At 40.3% G+C, this 27,136-nt stretch overlaps 1 non-coding gene across 1 annotated transcript; it reads right to left on the bottom strand.

Moving 5' to 3' along the window:
• Positions 1 to 12,442: 12,442 nt before the first annotated feature.
• LOC148548541 (small nucleolar RNA R71) lies at positions 12,443 to 12,546 on the bottom strand. Its single transcript, XR_015897585.1, has one exon. It is a non-coding gene; the product is annotated as a small nucleolar RNA R71 (small nucleolar RNA).
• Between the last annotated feature and the right edge of the window lie 14,590 nt (positions 12,547 to 27,136).

Below are 27,136 nucleotides of genomic sequence, written 5' to 3'. Positions count from 1 at the left end.
TATGAAGCCTCAAGATAAAACTACATTAGATGCTGTAAGTAATGGCTCTCTGAAGAAGTACAAGACGGCGACAGAAGTGTGGCAGCTGATCGCTGATCTGGCTGAATCTACCCGAAACACTAGACATAGGACCAACCATCCTAGGACTGTTACGGAGGTGTCCTCTAGTGGTGAGACTGCTGCTTTCACTAAAGCTCTGGGAGAGGTGACCAATCTACTAAAGTAGATAAACCTGAATCAACAACAATCTCAACATCCCTCACCCCAACATAGTCAACAACTGGTTCCTCAGAGGGTATGCGGGATATGTGGTGATTATAGTCATTATACTGATGAGTGTCCACAGCTCCAACAAGAAGACAACACCTTGGCAGCTACTCACAATTTCTATGACCGCCCAAATCAAGGCTCCTATCAACAAGGCGGCAACTACAACCAAGGTGGAAACTATAACCAAAGTTGGCAAGACAACTCCAACCACGGCTGGAGAGATAATTCCAACCATGGCTAGAGGGACAACTATAACAGAGGAGGTAGAGACAACCAGGAAAATCAGAGGTGGAATAATAACAACAACAGACAGCAGAACCAGAACCAGCCTTACAGAGCACCTCACCTAAGGCAATCCCAAACACCTCAGAACAACCAACAGCAGGCCTCACTTACCCCTCCTCTTCAAATGACGAGTTGCTTCAGTCCCTTGCACAAGGACAAAAGAGCATGGAAAGTACACTTAACGGTCTAACATCCGCTATACAGGCTCTCGTCTCCCAGATGGGATCATCAAGTACTTCTAGCACTCAACCTGCAAGCTCCAATGGAATTCCTTCTCAACCCTTACCCAATCCCAAGGGTGGCATCAATGCCATCACTTTGAGGTCTGGAACCACCCTGCAAGAGAGGAATCAGGAGGAGCCAAGCCCACAGGGACACGCTCCAATGCAGACATGGTTGAGGTGGAGGAAGTTGAAGAGGAAGAGGAAGAGGAAGTGCAAGACATGGTTGAAGAAGAAGCAGCTCAACCAAGGAATGGAGAACCCAAGCAAGATGAAGCTGTAAGAGATACCATTCCTATCCCATTTCCACACCTTGCAAGGAAGTCCAGGAAACAGATGGAACTTGATCCTAAAATGGTAGAAATTTTCAAAAAGGTTGAGGTAACTGTTCCCCTTTTTTATGTTATCCAACAAGTGCCTAAATATGCGAAATTTTTAAAGGATCTGTGCATACATAAGGATAAGATTAATGAACTAGAAACTATTCCTTTAGGTAGTTCCCTATCTGCTTTAATGGGGGATATACCTGAAAAATGTAGTGACCCAGGACCATGCATGGTTAACTGTACCATTGGGGGTGTAATATTTTCTGACTGCATGTGTGATTTAGGCGCCTGTGTTAGTATAATGTCTTTGTCCATATATGATGCTTTGAGGCTCCCTCCTTTAAAAAGGTCGGCAGCTCATTTTATGTTAGCAGATAAGAGCATTATTACAGTGGTTGAAATTGCTGAGGACGTGCTGGTGAGCATTAAGGGGCTCACATTTCCCATTGACTTTTATATCCTGGAGATGCCCCAAAATGACTCAGGAAAGCCGTCATCCATCCTGCTTAGAAGACCATTCCTGAAGACTTCAAAGTTCAAGCTGGATGCCTTTTCAAGAACCTACTCTTTTGAGATAGACGACCGAGCAGTAAGCTTCAATCTGAATGAAGCCATGAAGCACCCTCCGGAAGATCATTCCGTCTTTCTATGCTACATCATTGATAAGACTGTAGCTGCAGTCCAACAAGAAGAATTAGAAGAGATGCACATGGAGCAAGGTCCAAGTGTGGGGAAACCCTCTAAACACAATGAGGACAACTTGCCATTATCACCAGCTCCAGAAGATCCAGTGCCCAGTCAGGAGCAGAAATTGGAGTTAAAGCCGCTACCATTTCACCTCAAGTATGCTTACCTTGAGGATGATCAGAAGCTCCCAGTCATTATTGCAAGGGAACTTACTTCCCAACAAGAGGAACAATTACTTAGTGTGCTGAGAAGACACAAGAAGGTAATTGGGTGGAGCTTGGCAGACATAGTAGGCATCAACCCTCAAGTTTGTGAGCACAGAATATTTTTAGAAGAGGGAGCAAGGTTTGTCCGTCAACCCCAAAGAAGATTGAATCCCACTATCTTAGAGGTTGTCAAAAAAGAAGTGACCAGATTACTTGAGGCAGATATCATCTATCCCATCTCAGACAGTGAATGGGTAAGCCCAGTACAAGTGGTGCCCAAGAAGTCTGGAGTCACTACAGTGAAAAATGAGCAAGGAGAGCTCCTAGCAACCAGAGTACAGAACGCCTGGAGGGTCTGCATTGATTACAGACGTCTCAACCAGGCCACTCGTAAGGATCACTACCCTTGCCATTCATTGATAAAATGCTGGATCGTCTGTCAGGTAAATCACATTATTACTTTTTAGATGGTTACACAGGCTATTTCCAGATTCATATAGCTCCTGAAGATCAGGAAAAGACTACATTTACATGTCCCTTTGGGTCTTATGCTTACAAGAGAATGCCCTTTGGCTTGTGCAATGCACTAGCTACTTTCCAAAGGTGCATGATGAGTCTTTTCTCTGATCTTATTGAGAACTATATAGAGGTTTTTATGGATGATTTTAGCATATATGGTGATTCCTTTAGCCTTTGCTTGGATAGCTTATCTAAAGTGTTAGACAAGTGTGTTAGTTCAAACCTTGTTTTAAATTTTGAAAAGTGTCATTTTATGGTCAAACAAGGTATTGTACTCGGACATGTTGTCTCTAACACTGGTATTTCTGTAGATCCAGCAAAGGTAAATGTCATTTCTAGTCTGCCTTACCCCTCCTCCGTGAGGGAAGTTCGTTCGTTCCTTGGCCATGCAGGTTTCTATCGGCGGTTCATCAAGGACTTCAGTAAGGTAGCACTGCCCTTATCCAGACTTCTGCAGAAAGATATTGAGTTCGAGTTCAGTGAGGACTGTATAGAGGCATTCGATAAGCTAAAGATCGCCTTAACTCAAGCTCCAATTGTGAGAGGACCAGACTGGAGCAAGCCCTTTGAGATTATGTGTGATACCTCCAACCATGCTGTGGAGCGGCGCTGGCCCAGCACGCAGGTAAGGATCCTTTCGTAATTGCTTATGCTTCTAAGACATTAGACGCTGCTCAGTCTAATTACACTACCACTGAAAAAGAGATTCTTGCTATTGTTTTTGCTCTGGATAAATTCCGAGCCTATTTACTTCGTACTAAGGTGGTAGTGTACTCAGACCATGCAGCTCTAAAATATTTATTAGCTAAAAAGGAGTCCAAACCAAGGCTAATACGATGGATATTGCTGCTGCAAGAATTTGATTTAGAAATTAAGGATAGGAGTGATTCTCAGAATTTAGTGGCAGACCACTTGAGTCGCCTTGAGCACATTAAGGATGACTCCACTCCTATCAATGATGCTTTTCCTTTTGACAGCTTGCATGCAATATCTGAAGTAGTTTCTTGGTATGCACCTGTAGCTAATTATCTAGTTAGCCATACTTTCCCTCTAAATTTTACTAAGCACGAGAGGGATAAGCTGAAAAGTGAGTCCAAATATTATATATGGGATGATCCCTATTTGTGGAGGTATGGTACTGACCAGATAATTAAGAGATGTGTGCCTCAATCAGAATTCCAGTCCATTTTAGAGGCCTGCCACTCATCTGAGAGTGGTGGATATTTTGGTCCTCAAAGGACAGATAGAAAAATCCTAGACTGTGGATTCTGGTGGCCTACTCTTTTTAAAGATGCTACTGCTTTTTGTAAATCTTGTTCCCCATGCCAAAGGTTTGGTAACATATCCAAGAGGGATGAGATGCCCCAACAAATTATGTTGTTCTGCCAGATTTTTGATGTTTGGGGCATTGACTTCATGGGTCCGTTTCCAAACTCGAGCGGTTTTTCATATATATTGTTAGCTGTAGATTATGTTTCTAAATGGGTGGAAGCAATTCCTACCCGTGCTGATGACGCTAACACTGTTGTCTATTTTGTTAGAAACCATATTATCTGTCGCTTTGGATCACCACGAGCAATCGTGAGCGATCAAGGCACCCATTTCTGTAACAGGAGACTTACCGCTCTATTGAAGAAGCATGGCGTTATTCACAAAGTAGCCACAGCCTACCACCTGCAGACTAATGGACAAGCGGAAGTGTCTAACTAAGAGATAAAACGTATCCTGGAGAAAATAGTCAAGCCTCATAGGAAGGACTGGAGCACCAGGCTACAAGATGCGCTTTGGGCATATCGGACTGCATACAAGACACCTATAGGGATGAGTCCCTTCCGCTTGGTTTATGGAAAAGCATGTCACCTCCCAGTGGAAATAGAACACAAAGCATTCTGGACGGTGAGAGAGATCAACATGGGATTTGAAAAAGCAGGAGCTGAAAGAAAGATGCAGCTACAAGAGTTAGAGAATCTACGCCTAGTGGCATATGATAATTCTAGGCGATACAAAGAGAAGATGAAGGCTGTACATGACAAGCACATCAAAAGGAGAGAGTTCAGACCTAGGGAGTTGGTCCTCCTTTACAATTCCAGACTGAGGCTCATGCCAGGCAAGCTGAGATCCAGATGGGAAGGTCCCTACAGAGTAGAGAAGACAGAGCCCTACGGAGCTTTCACCTAAGTCATCCTTCAAGCTCCAACTTCATCAAGGTCAATGGACATCGCTTAAAGTTATATCATGGTGAGAAGATGAAGAAAAATAAGGAGCTGGAGATCTTCCTCTTGGAGGATCAACCCACAGCAGAAGACTGAGCTAGTGGACCGTCCAACTTAATGACGTTAAAGAAAAGTGCTAGGTGGGAGACAACCCACCAAGGTACGATCTTTCAGTTTTCTCCTTAGCTTTATTTTAATTTTTCTCTCAGTATTCATTTCTCATATCTGCATGAACTAGCTGCATATTGCATTCTGCATACTGCATTCTGGATAAAAAAAATGCACACGACGCGCAAGCGTCGCTGATGTGTCCGCGTCATATGTGCATACGACAAAAGGGAGATTTGAACAGAGAGTCACGCGGGAGCGTGGCTGGAAGTGTGCCTTTGGCACCAACACATGCACACGAACGCGTCCCTGACGTATCTGCGTCGTTTGCAAATCCAGCCCTGCACGCGTGACCCCGCGAAATCGACGTAAATGGGTGTATGGCAGCAAGTTGTGATGGAGTGGGGCTGGAACCGTGCTAGAAGCACAAGCCCTACCACGCGAACACGTACTCCACGCGTCTGCATCATTTTTGAAAGTTAGGCCATTCACGCGTGCACGTCACCCATGCGCACGCGTCACCCTAAATTTTGGTAAATATGCGTTTGAGACAGAGAGTTGCGCGAGCACGCGGCTGCTCTCGCGCCACTAGCATAATTCAAGTCACGCGTCCACGTGACCCACGCGTCCGCATCACATGCGACGCACAGTTTTACTAGATCAATGCCAGAATATCTTATCTTTCCCCCAAATCCTATTTTCCTCTTCCCCCATCTTATTTCTTTTTTCTTTCTTCTTTCTTCTTTACTCCTTCTCACTTTTTACCCTCTTTCCCCCTTCTTTCTTCTTCACAATCATCATCAAGCTTCTTTTCTTTTCTTCTTCCCTCTTTACTTTTCCATTATTATTTTATCTTTATGTTTTCTTCTTCTCTTTCTTTTTACTTTCATTATCTATGTTTTCTTTTTCTTTCTTTTTCTTTTTAACCCTTTTAATTGGTGTTGGAAATTTATTTGGGTCATTATTTTCTATATTTTGCTTGTGAATTATTAAGAAATTGTTTGACAATTATATATTACTTCTAAAAGGGTTGTTTGCATGTTCAAATTTAATACTTTTAATAACATATTTACCATGCATGCTAAGTGTTTGTGAAAAAACCCGTATGGCATTGTGCATTATTTTTATATTATTCTATTCTACTACTCTGATGCCTGTTTTTTCAAAAAATCCCTTTTTATATTTCATTTGTTAAATATAATTGTTAATACGAACAGATTGTTAGTTTGAAAGAGTTGATATCTAACTTGGACATTTAATGCTTGATCTATGCTACTCATGCCTTTGCCGGCTTGCCAATAAACATCTTGCATTTAATTGTCATCACATGCACTTGCTATATTTCCATTCATGAACTTTTCACATGTAGTTGCAACCATGTGTTAACGACATCCTTCTTTACCGTGCATTGATTATCACTTGTCATAGCCCCTCCCTTGCTTTAACTCTTAAGCTTTACATGTTACTTTCTTTTTCCCTTTTTAAGATGGCCACCAAGAAGGGTAAAGACAAAGCTACTCCTAAACCACCAGCAAGGAGAGGAACAAAAAGAGCATTAGCTGCGGAGACACCTTCAACAGCGGTAAAACCCTCAACAAAACGAATCAAGAGGATCATCAAGGTCGATGAAAAAGAGAAAGCCTTCCCAGCAAAGGACACTGCGTGGTTCACTAACCGTTAATGTGAGCAGATGATCCCCATCCTGGTGGAAAGAAACTATAACAATGAGCACTTTCTCATCCTCTCAACCCACATTGTTAAATTTGTTGAGCCCCGCATTGAGCGAAGAGAATGGGGATTCCTACGGAGACAGCCACGACAAGTTAATCTATCATGGGTAGTTGAATTCTACTCCAATTTTCACTTGCCAACCCTGCAGTCTATCTATGTCCGTCAGAAGTAAATCCCCATAACTGAAGAAGCCATTCAGCGAGCTTTAGATCTTCCCCCTGCTCCAGAAGGATTGGACACATTTTAAGAAGCCTCACTTAAGCGCCAGACATACAAATTTGATTGGGACACCGTTCTCAGAGTTATAGCACAACCTGGCAGCAGATGAATTTATGGATACCATCGATCCCGACTTAAAGGGATATCGGCTTCAGCACTTACCTTGGAGGCTCGAGTATGGGCGCATATTATGTCCCATTACGTCTTTCTGAGCACTCACGAGTCCTCCTTCACTGTAGACATGGCTGTTCTACTATGGTGCATCCTTACAGACCAGCCTCTAAACTTACGAAGACACATATGGAATGCCTTGGGACACATACAAATTGTGGGCAACCTACCTTTTCCCGCCTTGGTTTCAGATTCGTCTCAGCAGCCGGAGTCTCCTACAGAGCTGGGGACACCAAAGCCATGCTTTCGCGAGATGATCAGTACGTCCCTAACGGAAAATATATCAGACCTCCAGTAGCCACTACCAGCCAACCTGTAGACCCGGCTGAAGACATTCTTCCTTCCACATCACAAGCACCTACAACAAATCAGCTGCTCCATCAGATACTTGAGCGGTTGGACCAGCAAGACTAGTAGGCAAAGCTAAGAGAGCACCGTAACCAGCGCCGATTCACATTCTTCAAGGAGCTGCTTATAGGAAACCACAGACCTGAGAAAGACCCAGACACTTCGGACTCCACTTCATTTACCAGCACAAGGAGCCATGACGGTCCCGACTGTAGAGATATTACTACTAGCCCCCCTTTGTTCCTGACAGATGGCACCGAGGACGGTGCAAAGCCTTAAGTGTTGGGAGGTCGGTCAGTACCTGACTTCCGGAGGTATTTTCTCTTTCCTAACACCAATAAAATAGGATACTTATTTATTTGTCTTTTGATTAGGATAAGATAGATTTCATAGTAATAGGTTATTTGCATGCATGTTCTATTTGGTTGAAATATAATATGTTTCTTTTTAGGACCCTATTTTTGAAAAAATTTCACTAATTTAAATCAAACCTCTTGTGTTAAATTTGTTTGAAGTTGTATTTGGAACATAGTTTAAAAGGCTAAGAACACACAACCCGTAAGATTTTGAGCTTAACTACATGGTTACATTATTTAACCATGATTTTTATTCTTGTGTGTTTACTTCTCTGTGATTGTTATTTATATTTCGTTTCATCCTATATGTCTAATGTTTAGTATATTTATATGCATGCATATGATTGAGGCCATTATTTGTTTTAACTCACTTATCCCAAATAAGCCTACCCTTCTATTTACCTTTGTTAGCCACTTTGAGCTTATTAATTCCCATTCGTTTTATATTGTACCACATCACTAGCGTTAAGCAGAAAAATAATTAATTATCCCAAATTAAATCTTTGGTTAGCTTAAGATAGAAATTGTGTATTAACTAAGTATGGGAAAATTGTGGGAACATGGGTTAACAAGGGAATAGAATATGTTTTACAATTGATAAAATATTGGGAATTTGGGTACCTACTCATGTGAAACAGAAAAATAAAAAATCCATATGTATTGATATGTTATTGTTGCTTTTATATTTCTAATATATATATATATATATATATATATATATATATATATATATATATATATATATATATATATATATGCATGCAATTAGTTAAGTAATTAAATAAGGGGACAAAAATTATCCCAAGGCTAAGTTAATAAAAAGGTCAATGCATATGTGATACAAATTAAAAGAAAAATTGATACATGAGTATGTAATGCAAAAGTGGGAAATTATGGGTAGCTAGGCATGAATTTAGAAATTATATAAAGTGTATGTATGTTAGGTGAGAGAGCTTAGGTTAGTCAAAGGTTCATATTTTAGCTCACTTAGCCATATATATACCCTCACCTTTACCTTAGCCCCATTACAACCTTGAAAAATACCTCATGATGTTTGCATTGGTACATTAAACATTGTTGATTGGTTAGGTGAAAAACAAAGTTTAGAAAGTATGATTAGAGAAGAATTGAGAGATTACCCTATACACTAGAGAGACTAGAGTGCACATACACCATCAGTGAGGGTTCAATGCTTGATTCTATGTTCCCTGCTTTCATGAGCTATCTTCTTACAAGTTTACTTGTTTTACTGTATAATTTGAATTAGTGGAATTTGATTTATGTTTGTCTTGAAGAGCGTATTTGCTTTTAACCAAGTAGACAAAATCATATAATTGCATTCATATATATAGGTTGCATTGCATTGCATGAGTCTTACTTTTCCCTATTCATTTATTTTATCTCCTTAAGCTAAGCATGAGGACATGCTAATGTTTAAGTGTGGGGAGGTTGATAAACCACTATTTTATGGTTTATATTGTGTTTAATTGAGTGGATTTTATCAAATCTTTACCCATTTATTCATATGATTTGCATGATTTTACAATTCCTTCCTAGTTTTATGCTATGATTGAAAACCTGCTTCCTAAGCCTTTAAATTGTATATTTTAATTCTCCTTTATACCATTCGATGCCGTGATCCGTGTGTTAAGTGTTTCAGGCTTCATAGGATAGGAATGGCTTGGAGAATGGAGAGGAAGCTTGCAAAAATGGAAGGAACACAAGAAACTAAGGAGATGACCAGCGAACAACGACGCGCACGCATGGCTAATCCGTGCGCGCGAAATGAAGAAAATCACAGCGACACGAACGCGTGCCTGACGTGTACGCGTGTATTGAAAATTCGCGCAACGACGCGAGCGACAAGTCATCTTATGCTAGCTTTTCAAGCATTTTTCACTTGTTTCATTAGGTTTTATGCACTTTCTTTCATTGTAAGTAAGTGGTTTGGAGTGGCATTGCATGGTTTTGTTGAATCAATCAACCATCATTTAATTGACACTAAATCATGAGGTTTAAGCTAAAATTAATTGGTTTTTAAATGATTTATAAACCTTGTGAATTTGGTGATACTTTGATTGGTTGTTTTGATTACTTGTAGGTGAAGAAAAAAAGAAAACAAGAAGCGTGGCCTAAGAAGAATGGCCCAAGGAAGAGAAAAGTGTGGCGCAACAAAGGAAAGCAAGCATAGCGCTCTCTCAAAGAGCTCAGTGCTCTCCATGAGAGTGCTACTCAAGACCAGGGAAGCAAAGCATGAATGCTGTGCTCTCCCACTTAACCGAGCACAAAAACGAACCAAGGAAGCAAAGGAAAAGCATAGTGCTCAGTTAATGCCACTCACTTTATCGGGCTCCATCCAAAATAATTGCAAGGGGGCAATGTTTGCTAATGAAAGCCCCAAGGATCGAACCCGTGAGCCAAGGGACTAAGGGAAGCGCTCCTTGCAAGGAAAATAAGCCAAAATTGGCTAAAATGCAGTCATGAAGGTTCAAACTCAAGGCATTCCACTCAAAGCATGCGTTGCCTTTGTTTATTCCACAAGGAGATTGCCCAAATTTCCTCTACCAAGGCTCGAAGCAGGGACTCCATGCCAAGACAAGGCAATGTAGCGCTCTTGCCACTCACCTAGCGCTACCCTCCTTGATTTCTAGCAACATTGACACGGACCAAGGCTTGGTGCGCGATGCTTGACACGGCCAAGGAAGCTTGGAGTGCCCAAATTGACAAGGCCAAGGCAACATGGATGCTTCGCTCTTGGGGAGAGTTGAGTGCTACCCTGGTGCTGTCCAAGGCTTGTCACGCAACAAAGGAAGGCCAAAGCAAGGCTTGGATGCTATGCTTTTGGTGACAACCGAGCACTTTACTGGGAGTGTCACCCATGGGCCAAAAATCCAACCAAAATTCCATTTAAATTCAATTCTTCATCAAATTAAAAGGCCCACTCCAAATTCTAAAATCCAAAAATAGGAAGTGTATAAATAGAAGCTAGTTTGATTTATAGAGGACTTTTGACCTTCTTTTAGAATTTTCACTTTTAATTTCTTTTGAACTTTTAGAGCTTTACTTTCATTTTTGGGATATTTGAATTTATTTTGGGGAATTGGGAAGGAGAATTGATTTCTTTTCTTCCTTGTTCTTGCTTCAGCACTCTCTACTCTTTGCTTTGAATCTTGGATTGAGAATTGAAGGAATTCTGTTTCATTCTTGATCTGAGATCTCTCTTTGTTCTTCTTCTGCATAATTCTGAGAATCAAGGAATTGGATCTAATTTCATTTGCTGTTTTCATTTTCTTCTTCTGCAATATTTACTTCTCCGTTTTGGGAATTGGAGAACTGGATTTAACTTTCATTTACTACTTTCATTTTCTACTTCTTCTGCAACTGTTTTCTACTTCTTTTGCAATTGTTCTTTGTTGGATCAAGGAAGGAATTGAGATCTAGACTTGTTCTCTTGTCTCATTCAACCCTTGAGATCTTTAACTTCCCTTTAGCTATTGTAATTGAGCTCCATTTTACTTTCTGTTTGGTTTCTCAAGTCATTCTTCTTTTCTATTTAGATCTGCTGCATCTTAATTCATCTTCTACTTCTCTGTTGATTGTCATTTAATTTTTCTTGCTAAATTTTTGAAATCCCAGCTCCCAAATCCTTTTATGATTCAAGCAATTTACATTTCTTGTATTCTAAGCTTCAGCTATTTACATTTCTTGCAATCTAAGTTTCTGTCATTTATATTACTTGCACTTTAAGATTCAGCTTCTTTATTTCCTTTGCCCTTTAATTTTATTGTCCATTGCCCCTTCCCCTTTAAATTTCATGCAATTTAGCTTCTGTTGGATACAAATCACTCAAATCAACACTTGTTTGCTTGACTAAATCAACCACCTAATTAAAATTGCTCAATCCTTCAATCCTTGTGGGATCGACCTCACTCATGTGAGTTTTTATTACTTGATGCGACCTGGTCCACTTGCCGGTGAGTTTTGTGTTGGATCGTTTTCTACACATCAAGTTTTTGGCGCCGTTACAAGAGATTGATTAGATTGACAATGATTAAGGAAGGTGGTGGTCTAGATCAAGCATTTTTTTTCTTTTCTGTTTCTTTAATTTTTGACTAACACACTAACTGTTTGAATTTTTGCTTAAGCTAACCAAAACCTCTCTCTAGCAATAGAGTGAAGTTTTACTGGTTTTCTGGATTTGTGTTTCTGGTGCTTTGTTTGTATGACAGAGGCAGGAAGAGAGGTCCTCAACTCTGGTGATCTTGACGAAAGAACTTTGAGAAGAATAAGAAGAGAAGCCAGAGGGAAGGGAGTCATTGGTGAAGAAGTTCTTAAGGAAAAATACCAAGAAATGGAAGGGAACACTTCTAATGCCAATCAAGAAGGAGTGGCCAACAATAACAATCCACCTCAGAGAAGAGTTTTGGCCTCTTACACGTTTGCTAACCCAATTTATTGTGGGAGTAGCATCCTTACCCCAAATGTTAATGCAAACAACTTTGAACTAAAGCCACAGCTCATCACTTTGGTACAAAACAATTGTTCCTATGGAGGAGGGCCACTTGAAGATCCAAACCAACACTTATCCACTTTTCTGAGAATCTGTGATACAGTGAAGTCTAATGGTGTGCATCTGGAGACATACAAATTGCTGCTGTTCCCATTTTTATTGAGGGACAAGGCTGCTCAATGGCTTGAAATTTTCCCACAAGGAAGTATCACTAGCTGGGAGGATATGGTGAACAAATTCTTGGCCAAGTTTTACCCCCTCAAAGGATCATCAGGCTCAAGACTGAGGTGCAAAACTTCACACAAATAGATGCTGAATCTCTCTATGAGGCATGGGAGAGGTACAAGGCCCAAATTAGAAAATGTCCTCCTGAGATGTTTAATGAATGGGACATCCTTCAAAACTTCTATGAAGGTTTGACTATGAAGGCTCAAGAAGCATTAGATCATTCAGCAGGAGGCTCCTTACAATTGATGAAGACAGCAGAGGAGTCTCAAAACCTCATTGATATGGTGGCAAACAATCAATATTTCTTTGGCCATCAGAGACAATGCCAACCATCATAAAGAAAAGGGGTGCTAGAGTTGGATGGAGTAGACACAATTTTAGCTCAACACAAGATTATGCAGCAGCAAATCCAACAATAATTTGAGCAAATAGCTAAAAGGATTGACAGCCTCCAAGTTGCAACAGTAAATACAAGCCAACCATCAACCACATGGGGGCAAAATGAAGAAAATCCAGAAGATCAGCAGCAAGAATAGATTCAATATGTGAACAATCAAGGTTCTGGCCAAAATGAGGTTTATGGTGACACCTACAATCCTTCTTGGAAAAACCATCCAAACCTAAGATGGAGAGATAACCACACTCAAAACCAACAACCATGGTAAAGAAATTCAAACCAAAACAACTCAAGAAACAACCAGAACAACAACCAGCAAAATACAAACCACAATCCATATAGAAAACCCCAAAATAACCACCCAAATTCGAGCTACTATCCACCCAATAACCAAATCACTAACCAAAACACCTACCATCAACCTCCACCATCTCACAACCAGCCACAACCATCACAAGACACTCAAAGAGTCTCCAACTTGGAGATGTTACTAGAAAAGATGCTGAAGAACCAAGAGATAACAAGCAAGAATCAGGAAGCCTCAATAAGAAACCTAGAGAGGTAGATGGGGCAACTATCCAAGCAAATTGTGATTGAAAGGCCAACAAGCTCACTCCCAAGTGATCCCATTCCAAATCTTAAAGAGGAATGCAAAGCCATCCAACTAAGGAGTGGAAAGATCTTGGTGAGCAACAAAGAAGATAACAAGAGACCCATGAACAATGACAAGAAGCAAGCTGAGAAAGAGGATGTCAACAGCAACAAATAAGTGACAGCAAGCAAGCAAACTTCAGAGAAGCTCAAAGAGAAAGAAGCAGTGGAAGAACCAACCAAGGAACAAAGGCAGGGAGTGAAAACTTTCACACCTCCCTTACCATATCCCCAAAGGTTTAACAAGGAGACTAAGGACCAACACTTCCCTAAATTCCTTGAAGTCTTCAAGAAATTGGAGATTAATATTCCACTGGCTGAGGCACTAGAGCAGATGCCTCTATATGCAAAGTTCTTGAAGGAGCTCATTAACAAAAAGAGAAGCTGGCATGAGAAGGAGACCATTATGCTCACTGAAGAATGTAGTGCTGTGATCCAAAGGGGTATCCCACCAAAGCTTAAAGATCTAGGGAGCTTTGTGGTTTCATGCACCATAGGCAAGATGACATTGGAGAACGCTCTATGCGATTTAGGTGCCAGCATCAACTTGATGCCCCTCTCAATGATGAGAAAGCTTGTTATAGAAGAAATCAAACCTACCAGGATGTCACTAGTGATGGCCGATAGATCAATCAAGACACCCAATAGAATTGTGGAAAATTTACTAGTGAAGGTTGGAGAGTTTATCTTCCCTGCAGACTTTGTAATCTTGGACACAGAAGGGGAAGGAAACAACTCAATCATCTTGGGAAGACCATTTCTAGCTACAACAAGAGCTACTATTGATGTAGAAAAAGGGAGAAATGACCTTCAGGGTGCACAATGAGCAAATTGTCATCAATGTGTTCAAATCAATGCAACATCCCTTTGAACAAGAAAACAACATAAAGGTGGATATAATAGAAAGCCTGGTAGAAGAAATATTTGAAGCCAATTATCAAGAGCACCAGAAGGAACAAGTAGAGAAAGTGGTAGAAATATCCATTGAAGACAAGGAAGAGGATAAGCCAAAACAGGAGTTGAAGCCTCTTCCTCCTCACCTCAAGTACGTGTTTCTTGGGGAAGCAGAAGCCTTGCCAGTAATCATAAACTCCTCCTTGAACATGGAAAAAGAAACAATGTTGATTAAAGTGTTGAAAGCTCACAAAACAGCCTTGGGGTGGACAATTGAGGATATCAAAGGCATTAGCCCCGCCATTTGTATGCATAAAATTCTGTTAGAAGAAGAATCAAAGCCTGTAGTTCAACCCCAAAGAAGGCTCAACCCAGCCATGAAGGAGGTAGTTCAAAAAGAAGTCATGAAGCTATGGAATGCTGGGATAATCTTTCCAATCTCTGACAGCTCATGGGTGAGCCCGATTCAAGTTGTACCAAAAAAGGGAGGAATGACAGTCATCACCAATGAGAAGAATGAGTTGATCCCCACCAGAACAGTGACTGAGTGGAGGATGTGGATAGATTATAGAAGATTGAATGATGCTACAAGGAAAGATTACTTTCCTCTCCCATTCATTGATCAGATGCTGGAAAGATTGGCCGGTCATACCTATTATTGCTTCTTGGATGGGTATTCTGGGTACAATCAAATAGTGGTAGATCCCAAGGATCAAGAAAAGACTTCCTTCACATGTCCATTTGGAGTTTTTGCCTACAGGAGAATGCTCTTTGGGCTATGCAATGCCCCAGCCACCTTTCAAAGGTGTATGCTTTCCATTTTTTCTTATATGATGGAAAAATTTTTAGAAGTCTTCATGGATGATTTTTCTGTTTTTGGCAATTCATTTAACACTTTCTTGCATCATTTAACTCTTGTTTTGAAAAGATGCCAAGAAACTAACCTGGTATTGAATTGGGAGAAATGCCATTTCATGGTTCCTGAAGGGATAGTTCTTGGGCATAAAGTATCATGCAAAGGTATAGAAGTTGATAAGGCTAAAATAGAAATTATTGAAAAACTTCCTATACCTGTTAATGTGAAAGCAGTAAGGAGTTTTCTTGGGCATGCTGGCTTTTATAGGAGGTTCATCAAAGATTTTTCAAAAATAGCAAAACCATTGAGCAATTTACTAATGATTGATAACCCTTTCATCTTTGATGACAACTGCAAATATGCCTTTGAAACTTTAAAGAGAAAACTCATTACAGCACCAATTATCACACCCCCTGATTGGAACTTACCTTTTGAACTTATGTGTGATGCAAGTAACCTTGCTATTGGTGCTGTGCTGGGGCAAAAGAAAGACAAGTTGCACCATGTCATATATTATGCCAGCAAGGTGTTAAATGAAACACATAAAAATTATACCACCACTGAGAAAGAGCTTTTGGCAATTGTATATGCATTTGATAAGTTTAGGCAATACTTGATTGGTTCAAAGGTTATAGTATATACTGACTATGCTGCTCTCAAGTATCTAATGTCTAAACAGGATTCAAAGCCAAGGCTTATTAGGTGGGTGCTGCTGCTACAAGAATTTGACATTGAAGTGAGAGATAGGAAGGGGAGTGAAAATCAAGTAGCAGATCATTTATCAAGAGTGCCACAAGAAGCCAATCAAGATAGACCACAGCAAGTAAATGAGAATTTCCCTGATGAGCACCTTTTCCAAGTTCAACAAGCACCTTAGTTTGCTGACATAGCAAATTACAAAGTGGGAAGGAAGATACCTCAAGAATTTTCCAAGCAACAAGTGAAGAAGCTACTCAATGAAGCAAGGAAGCTCTTGTGGGATGAACCTTTTTTATTCAAGAGATGCTCTGATGGAATGATTAGGAGGTGTGTTCCTGAAAATGAAATGAAAGATATATTGTGGCATTGTCATGGTTTAGCATATGGTGGACACTTTGGACCAGAGAGAACAGCTGCTAAAATATTGTAGAGTAGATTTTATTGGCTAACCATCTTCAAGGATGCCAGGGAGTTTGTTCACCAGTGTAATGAATGCCAAAGAGCTGGAGGATTGACAAGAAGGAATGAAATGCCTCAAAATTTCATTCTTGAAGTGGAGCTATTTGACCTTTGGGGCATAGATTTCATGGGGCCCTTCCCTCCTTCTTACTCCTTCAAATACATTTTGGTAGTAGTGGAATATGTCTCAAAGTGGGTAGAAGCAATAGCCACAACCACATGTGATACACAAATTGTTCTTCAATTCCTAAAGAAGCACATTTTCACTAGATATGGAGTGCCTAAGGGACTTGTAAGTGATGGTGGTGGTCATTTTTATAACAAACAGATGGAAAAATTCCTTCACAAATATGGAGTGATTCATAAAGTAGCCACACCATACCACCCTCAAACCAATGGCCAGGCTGAGCTTGCAAATAGAGAATTGAAGAGAATTTTAGAGAAGACTATGGGAGCAACCAGGAAAGATTGGGCTAGAAAATTAGAAGATGCACTTTGGGCATACAGGACAGCATTCAAAACTCCTATTGGGAAGTCCCCTTTTCAACTGTTATATGGAAAATCTTGTCACCTCCCTGTAGAGCTTGAACATAAAGCTTTTTGGACCATTAAACTTCTCAACCTTGATTCTCAAGCAGCAGGGGAGAAAAGGCTGCTACAACTAAATGAGTTGGATGAGTTTAGGCTGGAAGCTTATGACAATGCTAAGATATACAAGGAAAAGGCCAAGAGGTGGCATGACAAGAAGATCTCAAGGAAGGAGTTCAAACCAGGATAGCAAGTACTCCTATATAACTCCAGGCTCAAAATTTTTCCTGGCAAGCTCAAATCCAAATGGACTGGCCCTTACTTGGTGACAAAGGTTCTCCCTTATGGAAGCCTTGAATTGTTAGATGAAGCAACAAAAATCCAGTTCACAGCAAATGGGCACAAAGCAAAGCCTTACTTAGGAGGTCAATGGGACAAAGAAAAGGAGGTTCAGAACTTAAATTGATCAAAGAATGAGGGATGTCAAGCTAGTGACAATAAAGAAGCGCTTGTTGGGAGGCAACCCAACCTGAGGTAGTTTTCTTTTTATAACCATTTCAATAAGGTTAATTAGTTCTACCTGTATTGCAAGGAGCTAAGTTTGGTGTTGCACACCAAAACAATCTAAGGGAGAATGAAGGATTCTAAGTTTGGTGTTCTACCAAAAATCTCATCATAAAACACATTCTCACCTTCTGCATAATGTTAGCTTCAAGCAATCAGATAAACTAATTAACCAATCTGCTGTTTTCTAGTCTTTAGTTCTATTACCTTTAGCAAAGACAAAAGGGTCTCACATATGGTTAATTTGCTGCATGAGAAGCATTGGTAAAGGACTAAGTTTGGTGTTCACACACCAAAGTAAGTTCAAAAGCCCACAAATAAGCTTTGCATACTAACCAGTTGCCTAAAGGGCTTGAAAAACAAGCAACTTTTGAGGATTATGCAGGAAAACAGCCAACAATTAAAGATAGTCTGCATTATGACTCAAAAGGGGCACAACAGAAGGAAGAATGAAAAGCTGCAACCCAACAGGTTGTATTTGTACTTAACCCCTGTTGCTGAGGAATATTTTAACTTGGGAGTCCCTATATGTATGGCTAAAGTGTTCTGTTAGTTGCAAGTGGAAATATTTGCTAAAGAATGCTATCTGCATAATCTTGTTATCCTTCATTAACTTGAATTTTGTTTTGTTCCTTTATGCAATGAATAAAAGAGAAATGTTTGATTTAGAAAAGTGAATGTTCAATGTTGCAGAAGTTAGGATGAAAGTTAGTGGTGGTATTTGTTTGATCCAATTGTTAGCTCATAAACTAAATGCTGTATAATGACATGTTCCTTAAAGTGTGAGCTAGTTTGCTGCTATAAAGTCTGCTATAAATGAAAGTCCCTTGAGAATGAATCAAAATAAAAAGAAAAATAAAGAGAAAAGCCAAGAATTGGCAAAGAAACAAACAATAAGTCTAGATACCAATAGCTTGGACCCTAGGACATATGCCTGTGGTGTTTTTGTACTAGGATATGCTTGGATAAGTAGGTTCTGAGGAGTGTTTTGAAACTTGGCCACTTAGATCAACTGATTTGGGATTACCAACCAAAAGTCCACTATCAAGAGCAACCTAGCTACAAAACATTTAGTGATCCAAAGAGATGCTGGGCATCAATGATCCTAGGATGAAAATGTGATCCATGTGTCTGCGGTGAAGAAATATTGAGCAAAATTAAGCCAAAAGGCTGCTGCAACATTTGCCACCAAGCCTTCAATGAGTACTAAGCTCTCTAAGCAAAATAAAGAGGGAAAAGCTAGCAAGGGAGTAAGCAAAAAGTAAAACATTGTAGCAGCAACCTTAGTGAACCTTTGAGGAAACATTTTTTATATAGCAGCAAGTAATAAATGAGCTACCATTGTCTGCATAAAATCCCATGAACCAAGTTCAACTATCTGCTAAATAAGGATATGCGTACTTCTCTATTTCATTTCATTTTCTCTTATGATTAATGCTTGCTTGGGGACAAGCAAGGTTTAAGTTTGGTGTTGTGATGACAAGTCATCTCATGCTAACTTTTCAAGCATTTTTCACTTGTTTCATTAGGTTTTATGTACTTTCTTTCATTGTAAGTAAGTGGTTTGGAGTGGAATTGCATGGTTTTGTTGAATCAATCAACCATCCTTTAATTGACACTAAATCATGAGGTTTAAGCTAAAATTAATTGGTTTTAAATGATTTATAAACCTTGTGAATTTGGTGATACTTTGATTGGTTGTTTTGATTACTTGTAGGTGAAGAAAAAAAGAAAACAAGAAGCGTGGCATAAGAAGCGTGGCCCAAGGAAGAGAAAAGTGTGGCGCAACAAAGGAAAGCAAGCATAGCGCTCTCTCAAAGAGCTCAGTGCTCTCCATGAGAGTGCTACTCAAGACCAAGAAAGCAAAGCATGAATGTTGTGCTCTCCCACTTAACCGAGCACAAAAATGAACCAAGGAAGCAAAGGAAAAGCATAGTGCTCGGTTAATGACACTCACTTTATCGGGCTCCATCCAAAATAATTGCAAGGGGGCAATGTTTGCTAATGAAAGCCCCAAGGATCGAACACATGAGCCAAGGGACTAAGGAAAGCACTCCTTGCAAGGAAAATAAACCAAAATTGGCTAAAATGCAGTCATGAAGGTTCGAACTCAAAGCATTCCACTCAAAGCATGCTCTGCCTTTGTTTATTCCACAAGGAGATTGCCCAAATTTCCTCTACCAAGGCTCGAAGCAGGGACTCCATGCCAAGACAAGGCAATGTAGCGCTCTTGCCACTCACCTAGCGCTACCCTCCTTGATTGCTAGCAACATTGACACGGACCAAGGCTTGGTGCGCGATGCTTGACACGGCCAAGGAAGCTTGGAGCGCCCAAATTGACAAGGCCAAGGCAGCATGGATGCTGCACTCTTGGGAAGGCCAAAGCAAGGCTTGGATGCTATGCTCTTGGTGACAACCGAGCACTCTACTGGGAGTGTCACCCATGGGCCAAAAATCCAACCAAAATTCCATTTAAATTCAATTCTTCACCAAATTAAAAAGCCCACTCCAAATTCTAAAATCCAAAAATAGGAAGTGTATAAATAGAAGCTAGTTTGATTTAGAGAGGACTTTTGACCTTCTTTTAGAATTTTCACTTTTAATTTCTTTTGAACTTTTAGAGCTTTACTTTCATTTTTGGGATCTCTGAGTTTATTTTGGGGAATTGGGAAGGAGAATTGATTTCTTTTCTTCCTTGTTCTTGCTTCAGCACTCTCTACTCTTTGCTTTGAATCTTGGATTGAGAATTGAAGGAATTCTGTTTCATTCTTGATCTGAGATATCTCTTTGTTCTTCTTCTGCATAATTCTGAGAATCAAGGAATTGGATCTAATTTCATTTGCTATTTTCATTTTCTTTTTCTGCAATATTTACTTCTCTGTTTTGGAAATTGGAGAACTGGATTTAACTTTCATTTACTGCTTTCATCTTCTACTTCTTCTGCAACTGTTTTCTACTTCTTTTGCAATTGTTCTTTGTTGGATTAAGGAAGGAATTGAGATCTAGACTTGTTCTCTAGTCTCATTCAACCCCTGAGATCTTTAACTTCCCTTTAGCTATTGCAATTGAGCTCCATTTTACTTTCTGTTTGGTTTCTCAAGTCATTCTTCTTTTCTATTTAGATCTGCTACATCTTAATTCATCTTCTACTTCTCTGTTGATTGTCATTTACTTTTTCTTGCTAAATTTTTGAAATCCCAGCTCCCAAATCCTTTTATGATTCAAGCAATTTACATTTCTTGCACTCTAAGCTTCAGCTATTTACATTTCTTGCAATCTAAGTTTCTTTATTTCCTTTGCCCTTTAATTTTACTGTCCATTGCCCCTTCCCCTTTAAATTTCATGCAATTTAGCTTATGTTGGATGCAAATCACTCAAATCAACACTTGTTCGCTTGACTAAATCAACCGCCTAACTAAAATTGCTCAATCCTTCAATCCCTGTGGGATCGACCTCACTCATGTGAGTTATTATTACTTGATGTGACCCGGTCCACTTGCCGGTGAGTTTAGTGTTGGATCATTTTCCACACATCAGTGCCCACGTGGAAAGGAATTTCGGCCAGCAACTCGTACGGGTGACATGCGCGATCTGCAGAAAATTCAGAAAATGCTGGGGGCGATTTCGGGCCGCATTTTGACCCAGTTTTCGGCCCAAAAACACAGATTAGAGCCAGGGAACATTCAGAGACACATACACATTGACACATACATATTACGCATAGTTTGAATTTGAGATCTGAATCTAGAGAGAAACTACTCCTTCCTCTAAGTTCCTTTACATTCATAGTTTAGAGTTTTCATGTTTTTGCTTTTGGATACCGAGAAGACTCATTACCTCCATGGAAGTTTCATTATTCTAGTTTGTTTTCTTACTCTTTTACTTTTCTTGCCATTAACCCTATTTGGATAAGTATGTTGCATTTTAGAATTTATTAATGCATGAACCTATTTTATTTTTAATTACTTTTTAATTATTGTTTATCATGTCTTCCTTATATTCCCTTTTTAATTCTGTGAAGTTTACAATCATAATAATGGAGTAGTTCCCCAACTTGATTGGGAGTTGATAAAAAGGAGAACCTTGAGTTGGAATACTCAAGTGTTAATCCTCACGCATAGTTGATGACTGACAACTCTAATCCCTAACTTTAATCTTAAGGAGAGGATTAGGACCTGAGCATATAGTTTTTTAGTTAGTTATTTGACTTTCCCTTATTAATTGAGGGATGACCAAGTAGATCAACAATGTTCTAGGATTGCACTTGAGGAAATCCAACAAGGATAAAAATTTCAATTAATCATCTCCCAGTCCAGGCTTTTAATTGAATTAAATAAATTCTCTAGTTAATTTCCACTACTTAATTTTATAATCATTTATTTTCCTACTTCTTATACTAAAAAATTTCTGGGAAACCCTCCAACCAATAAGCTGCACTCTTTTGTCAACTCGTTAGGAGACGACCTGGGATTCATACTCCCAGTATTTTTAATTCTAATAATTGTGACAACCCTTTTAAATTGATAAGCAGATTTTAGCTGGTTAAGAACTGTACTTGCAACGCTACTTTTTACTATTAATTTCTTAATCGGTCAATTTCTACCCGCATCACGTGGCACGCCAGAGCTAGGCGTGGCATGCCAACTATACTTCCTAGAAGAGAATCCATGAAGAGCTATCAGGCGTGGCACGCCAGTTATATTTTTCAGAAGACGGATGGCTAAGCTTACTATGGGCGTGGCACGCCAATGCTGGGCATGGCACGCCAACTACACTTTCCAGAAAGGGGTCTTTGAAGAATTGCGAGGGGCGTGGAACGCCAGTTCTATCCTCCATGATGGGCGTGGCACGCCAGGTTAAAGGCGTGGCATGCCAGTTCAACTGAGTAGAGAACGAGGGAAGAAGCAGTACCAAAGGGCGTGCCACTTGGTACTTTGGGCGTGGCACGCCAAGCTTGTGAGTTCAACCATCATCATGGGCGTGCCACTTGAGCCCTGGCCGTGGCAGGCCAGTTCACTTGACTAGAAAGAGAGAATGAAGCCCCCAACAAGGACATGACACGCCAGGTCGAAGGCGTGGCACACCAATGCAAAGTCCCAGAAAAGAAGGACCAAGACCTCATCGAAGGTGTGCCACTTGAGACTTTGGACGTGGCACGCCAAGCCAAATTGTCAATGGGCGTGCCACTTAGTGCTTTGGGCGTGGCACGCCAACCTTGCTCGCGCCATGGGTGTGGCACGCCAGCTTATTGGACCAGAGAAGAAAGTGTATGTGCCAACAAAGAGCGTAGCACGCCAGACCTATGCGTGGCACGCCAGTTCAACCTTCCAGAGAAGAGATTGAAGACCCTAATGAGGGCGTGGCACGCCAGGACTAAGGCGTGGCATGCCAGTACAAGTGACCAGAGAAGAAGATTGAAGAGCTTAACAAGGGCGTGGCACACCAGTTCAAAATTTCAGAAGAGGAGCTTGAAGATCTCAACATGGGCATGCCACTTTGGACCCTTGGCGTGACACGCCAGTGCAACTTTCATTATGGGTGTGCCACTTGAGAGATGGGCATGGCACGCCAAGCCAGCTTCACTATGGGGCGTGTCACTTGAGTTTGGGGCGTGGCATGCCCAGCCAATTCACATCATGGGCATGCCACTTGGGAGCTAGGCGTGGCACGCCAATCCAAGCCAATGAGCTGGGCATGGCATGCCACTCACACGCCACTCACATGCCTATAATGAAGGGTTTTTCTCTTTAGTTTTTAATTGTAATTTTCTTTTCATTTTGGTAATTTTTCATTTCTAGAACAGGAGTAGTATAAATACCCCTTGAAGAGTACTGAATAGGGGGCTTGGAACTTTGACTTCACTTACTTCATCTCTTCCATCTCTTGTACTTTTCTCTAAGCTATGAGTAGCTAAACTCCTTCTCATTCGAGGAGGGAGCTTGGTGCACGAATTGTGAATCACACTTTTCACAACTCGTACCACTAACCAGCAAGTGCACTGGGTCGTCCAAGTAATACCTTACGTGAGTAAGGGTCGATCCCATGGAGATTGTTGGTTTGAAGCAATCTATGGTTATCTTGTAACTCTTAGTCAGGATATCAATTATATTTATCAGTTTGAATTGCGAAAAATAAGAGAGCATGAAATAGATACTTGTTATGCAGTAATAGAGAATATGTTGGAGTTTTGGAGATGCTTTGTCTTCTGAATCTCTGTTTTCTCCGTGTCTTCTTCTTCACGCACGCAAGGTTCCTCCTATGGCAAGCTGTGTGTTGGTGGATCACCGTTGTCAATGGCTACCATCCGTCCTCTCAGTGAAAAAGGTCCAGGTGCGCTGTCACCGCACGGCTAATCATCTGTCGGTTCCCACTCATGCTGGAATAGGATCCATTGATCCTTTTGCGTCTGTCACTACGCCTAGCCCTTGTGAGTTTGAAGATCATCACAGTCATTCAATCCCTGAATCCTACTAAAAATACCACAGACAAGGTTTAGACTTTCCGGATTCTCAAGAATGCTGCCAATGGATTCTAGCTTATGCCACGAAGATTCTGATTAAGGAATCCAAGAGATATTCATTCAATCGAAGGTAGAACGGAGGTGGTTGTCAAGCACGCGTTCATAGGTTGAGGATGATGATGAGTGTCACGGATCATCACATCCATCATATTGAAGTGCGAATAAACATCTTAGATAGAAACAAGCGTGTTTGAATAGAAAACAGAAATAGTTGCGTTAATTCATCGAAACACAGCAGAGCTCCTCACCCCCAACAATGGATTTTAGAGACTCATGCCGTTAAAGAGTACAGAGTTCAGATCTAAAAATGTCATGAGGTGCAAAATAAATCTCTAAAAGTTGTTTAAATACTAAACTAGTAACCTAGGTTTACAGAAAATGAGTAAACTATGATAGATAGTGTAGAAATCCACTTCTGGGGCCCACTTGGTGTGTGCTGGGGCTGAGACTTAAGCTTCTCACGTGCCTGGGCTGTTTTGGGTGTTCAACGCCAGGTTGTAACCTGTTTCTGGCGTTGAACTCCAACTTGTAACTTGTTTCTGGTGCTGGACGCCAGACTGCAACATGGAACTGGCGTTGAATGCCAGTTTACATCATCTATCCTTAAGAAAAGTATGAACTATTATATATTTCTGGAAAGCCCTGGATGTCTACTTTCCAATGCAATTGGAAGCGCGCCAATTGGACTCCTGTAGCTCCAGAAAATTCATTCCGAGAGCTGAGAGGTCAGAATCCAACAGCATCAGCAGTCCTTTTTCAGCCTGAATCAGATTTTTGCTCAGCTCCCTCAATTTCAGCCAGAAAATACCTAAAATTACAGAAAAATACACAAACTCATAGTAAATTCCAAAAATATGAATTTTGCCTAAAAACTAATTAAAATATACTAAAAACTAACCAAATCATACTAAAAACTATATGAAATTAACCCCAAAAAGCGTATAAAATATCCGCTCATCACAACACCAAACTTAAACTGTTGCTTGTCCTCAAGCAACTAGACAAATAAAATAGAATACAAATAAGTCACGAAGCAGTAATATCTCAGAGTTCTTGAGTGAAGCTCAGATTCTAATTAGATGAGCGGGACTAGTAGCTTTTTGCTTCCGAACAGTTTTGGCATCTCACTTTATCCATTGAAGCTCAGAATGATTAGCATCTATAGGAACTTAAAATTCAGATAATGTTATTGATTCTCCTAGTTTAGTATGTTAATTCTTGAACACAGCTACTTTATGAGTCTTGGTCGTGGCCCTAAGCACTTTGTTTTCCAGTATTACCACTGGATACATAAATGCCACAGACACATAATTGGGTGAACCTTTTCGGATTGTGACTCAGCTTTGCTAAAGTCCCCAATTAGAGGTGTCCAGGGTTCTTAAGCACACTCTTCTTTTTGCTTTGGACTTTGACTTTAACCACTCAATCTCAAGTTTTCACTTGACACCTTCACGCTACAAGCACATGGTTAGGGACAGCTTGGTTTAGCCGCTTAGACCAGGATTTGATTCCCTTAGGCCCTCCTATCCACTGATGCTCAAAGCCTTGGATCCTTTTTATTACCCTTGCCTTTTGGTTTTAAGGGCTATTGACTTTTTTTGCTTGCTTTTTCTCTCTCTTTTTTTTCCTGCAAGCTTTGTATTCACTGCTTTTTCTTGCTTCAAGAATCATTTTTATGATTTTTCAGATTATCAATAACATGTCTCATGTTCATCATTCTTTCAAGAGCCAACATATTTAACATTCAAGAACATCAAATTCCAAAGGCATATGCTCTGTTCAAGCATTCATTCAGAAGGCAGAAAGCATTGCCACCACATGTAAATAATTAGAATTTCTTTTATTAAAAATTCAAAAAATATTGCCTCCTTATTCTAAAGAAAATCTTCTATTTTATTCATGTTTAATGATGATGAGAAAAATAAATTATAGCTTAATTGGAGATAAAATAACTACTAATTACTACTATAACTTCTAAGGTAAAACTCAAATAAGAACAATTATCACAGAGTTGAGACTAAGATTAGAACTCAACAACCTTGAGTTTGGGATGTGGATGTTCCTCTAGTCTATGGGGTGCTTGGTCCTTCAAGAGATAACTTCTGACGCTTCAGTTCCTTTAAGTCACGCCCTTCCTCTTTTTGTTCCCTGAGCAGTTTGCAGAGCATACTGTTTTGATTTTGCTGTTCTTCTTTTATTTGGTCCATAGATTCTTGCAACTTGGTAACAGATGCTTCAAGCTGTTCCCAATATTCAAATTGAGGGACTTCCGGGAGAAATTCTTGCGCCCTCCTCTTGATGGGGTCATCCTGCACTTGTTGTTTTTCCATTGTGGTTTTAGTGATTGGTTGCTGCACTGAGATGTACTCCGTCATTCCCATCCTTACTCCAGCATCTTTGCAGAGCATAGAGATTAGGCTTGGATAAGCCAACCTGGCATCTTTGGAGTTCTTGTTTGCAAGTATGTAAAATTTAGATGGAATCAGTTGATGAACTTCCACTTCTTTTCCCAACATAATGCAATGGATCATCACTGCTCTTTTAACGGTAACTTCAGAACGGTTGCTAGTGGGCAATATAGAACACCCAATGAAGTCCAGCCATCCTCTGGCGACTGGTTTGAGATCTTCTCTCTTGAGTTGATTTTGGACACCCTTGCTACTGGTGGTCCACCTGGCTCCAGGGATGCATATATCCTCTAGAATCTTATCTAGGCCCTTGTTTGTTCTCATCATTCTCCTATTGAAGGAGTCTGGGTCATCTTTCAGCTGAGGTAGCTTAAAGATCTCCCTGATTTTGTCAGGGTGGATTGAACAATCTTTCCTCTGACCACAGTCCGATAGTCATAGAGGGCAGTTCCAGATATTCTCTTCCTGTCTGTTTGCTACAGATTAGCGTAGAACTCCTGAACTATATTCCTTCCCACTTTTGTTTCAGGATTAGCTAGGACTTCCCAGTTCCTGTTTCAAATCTGCTCTTGGATCTCCAGATATTCATCTTCTTTCAGATCAAACTTGACTTCCAGGATCACTGATCTTAGACCCATTATTTTGTAGTAATGGTCTGAATGTTCTTTGGTTAAGAACTTCCCTTGATTCCAAAGTGGTTTTGGAATACTCTCTTTCTTGCCTCTTGGAGTGGGTTATTTTCCTTTAGGAGCCATGATCTTA

This window comes from Arachis ipaensis, chromosome B8, assembly GCF_059453495.1.
Source record: "Arachis ipaensis isolate K30076 ecotype BB chromosome B8, ASM5945349v1, whole genome shotgun sequence".
Taxonomy (NCBI): Eukaryota; Viridiplantae; Streptophyta; class Magnoliopsida; order Fabales; family Fabaceae; genus Arachis; species Arachis ipaensis.
Note: the sequence above shows the minus strand (reverse complement) of the source record. Positions and strands in the feature narration are given on the sequence as shown.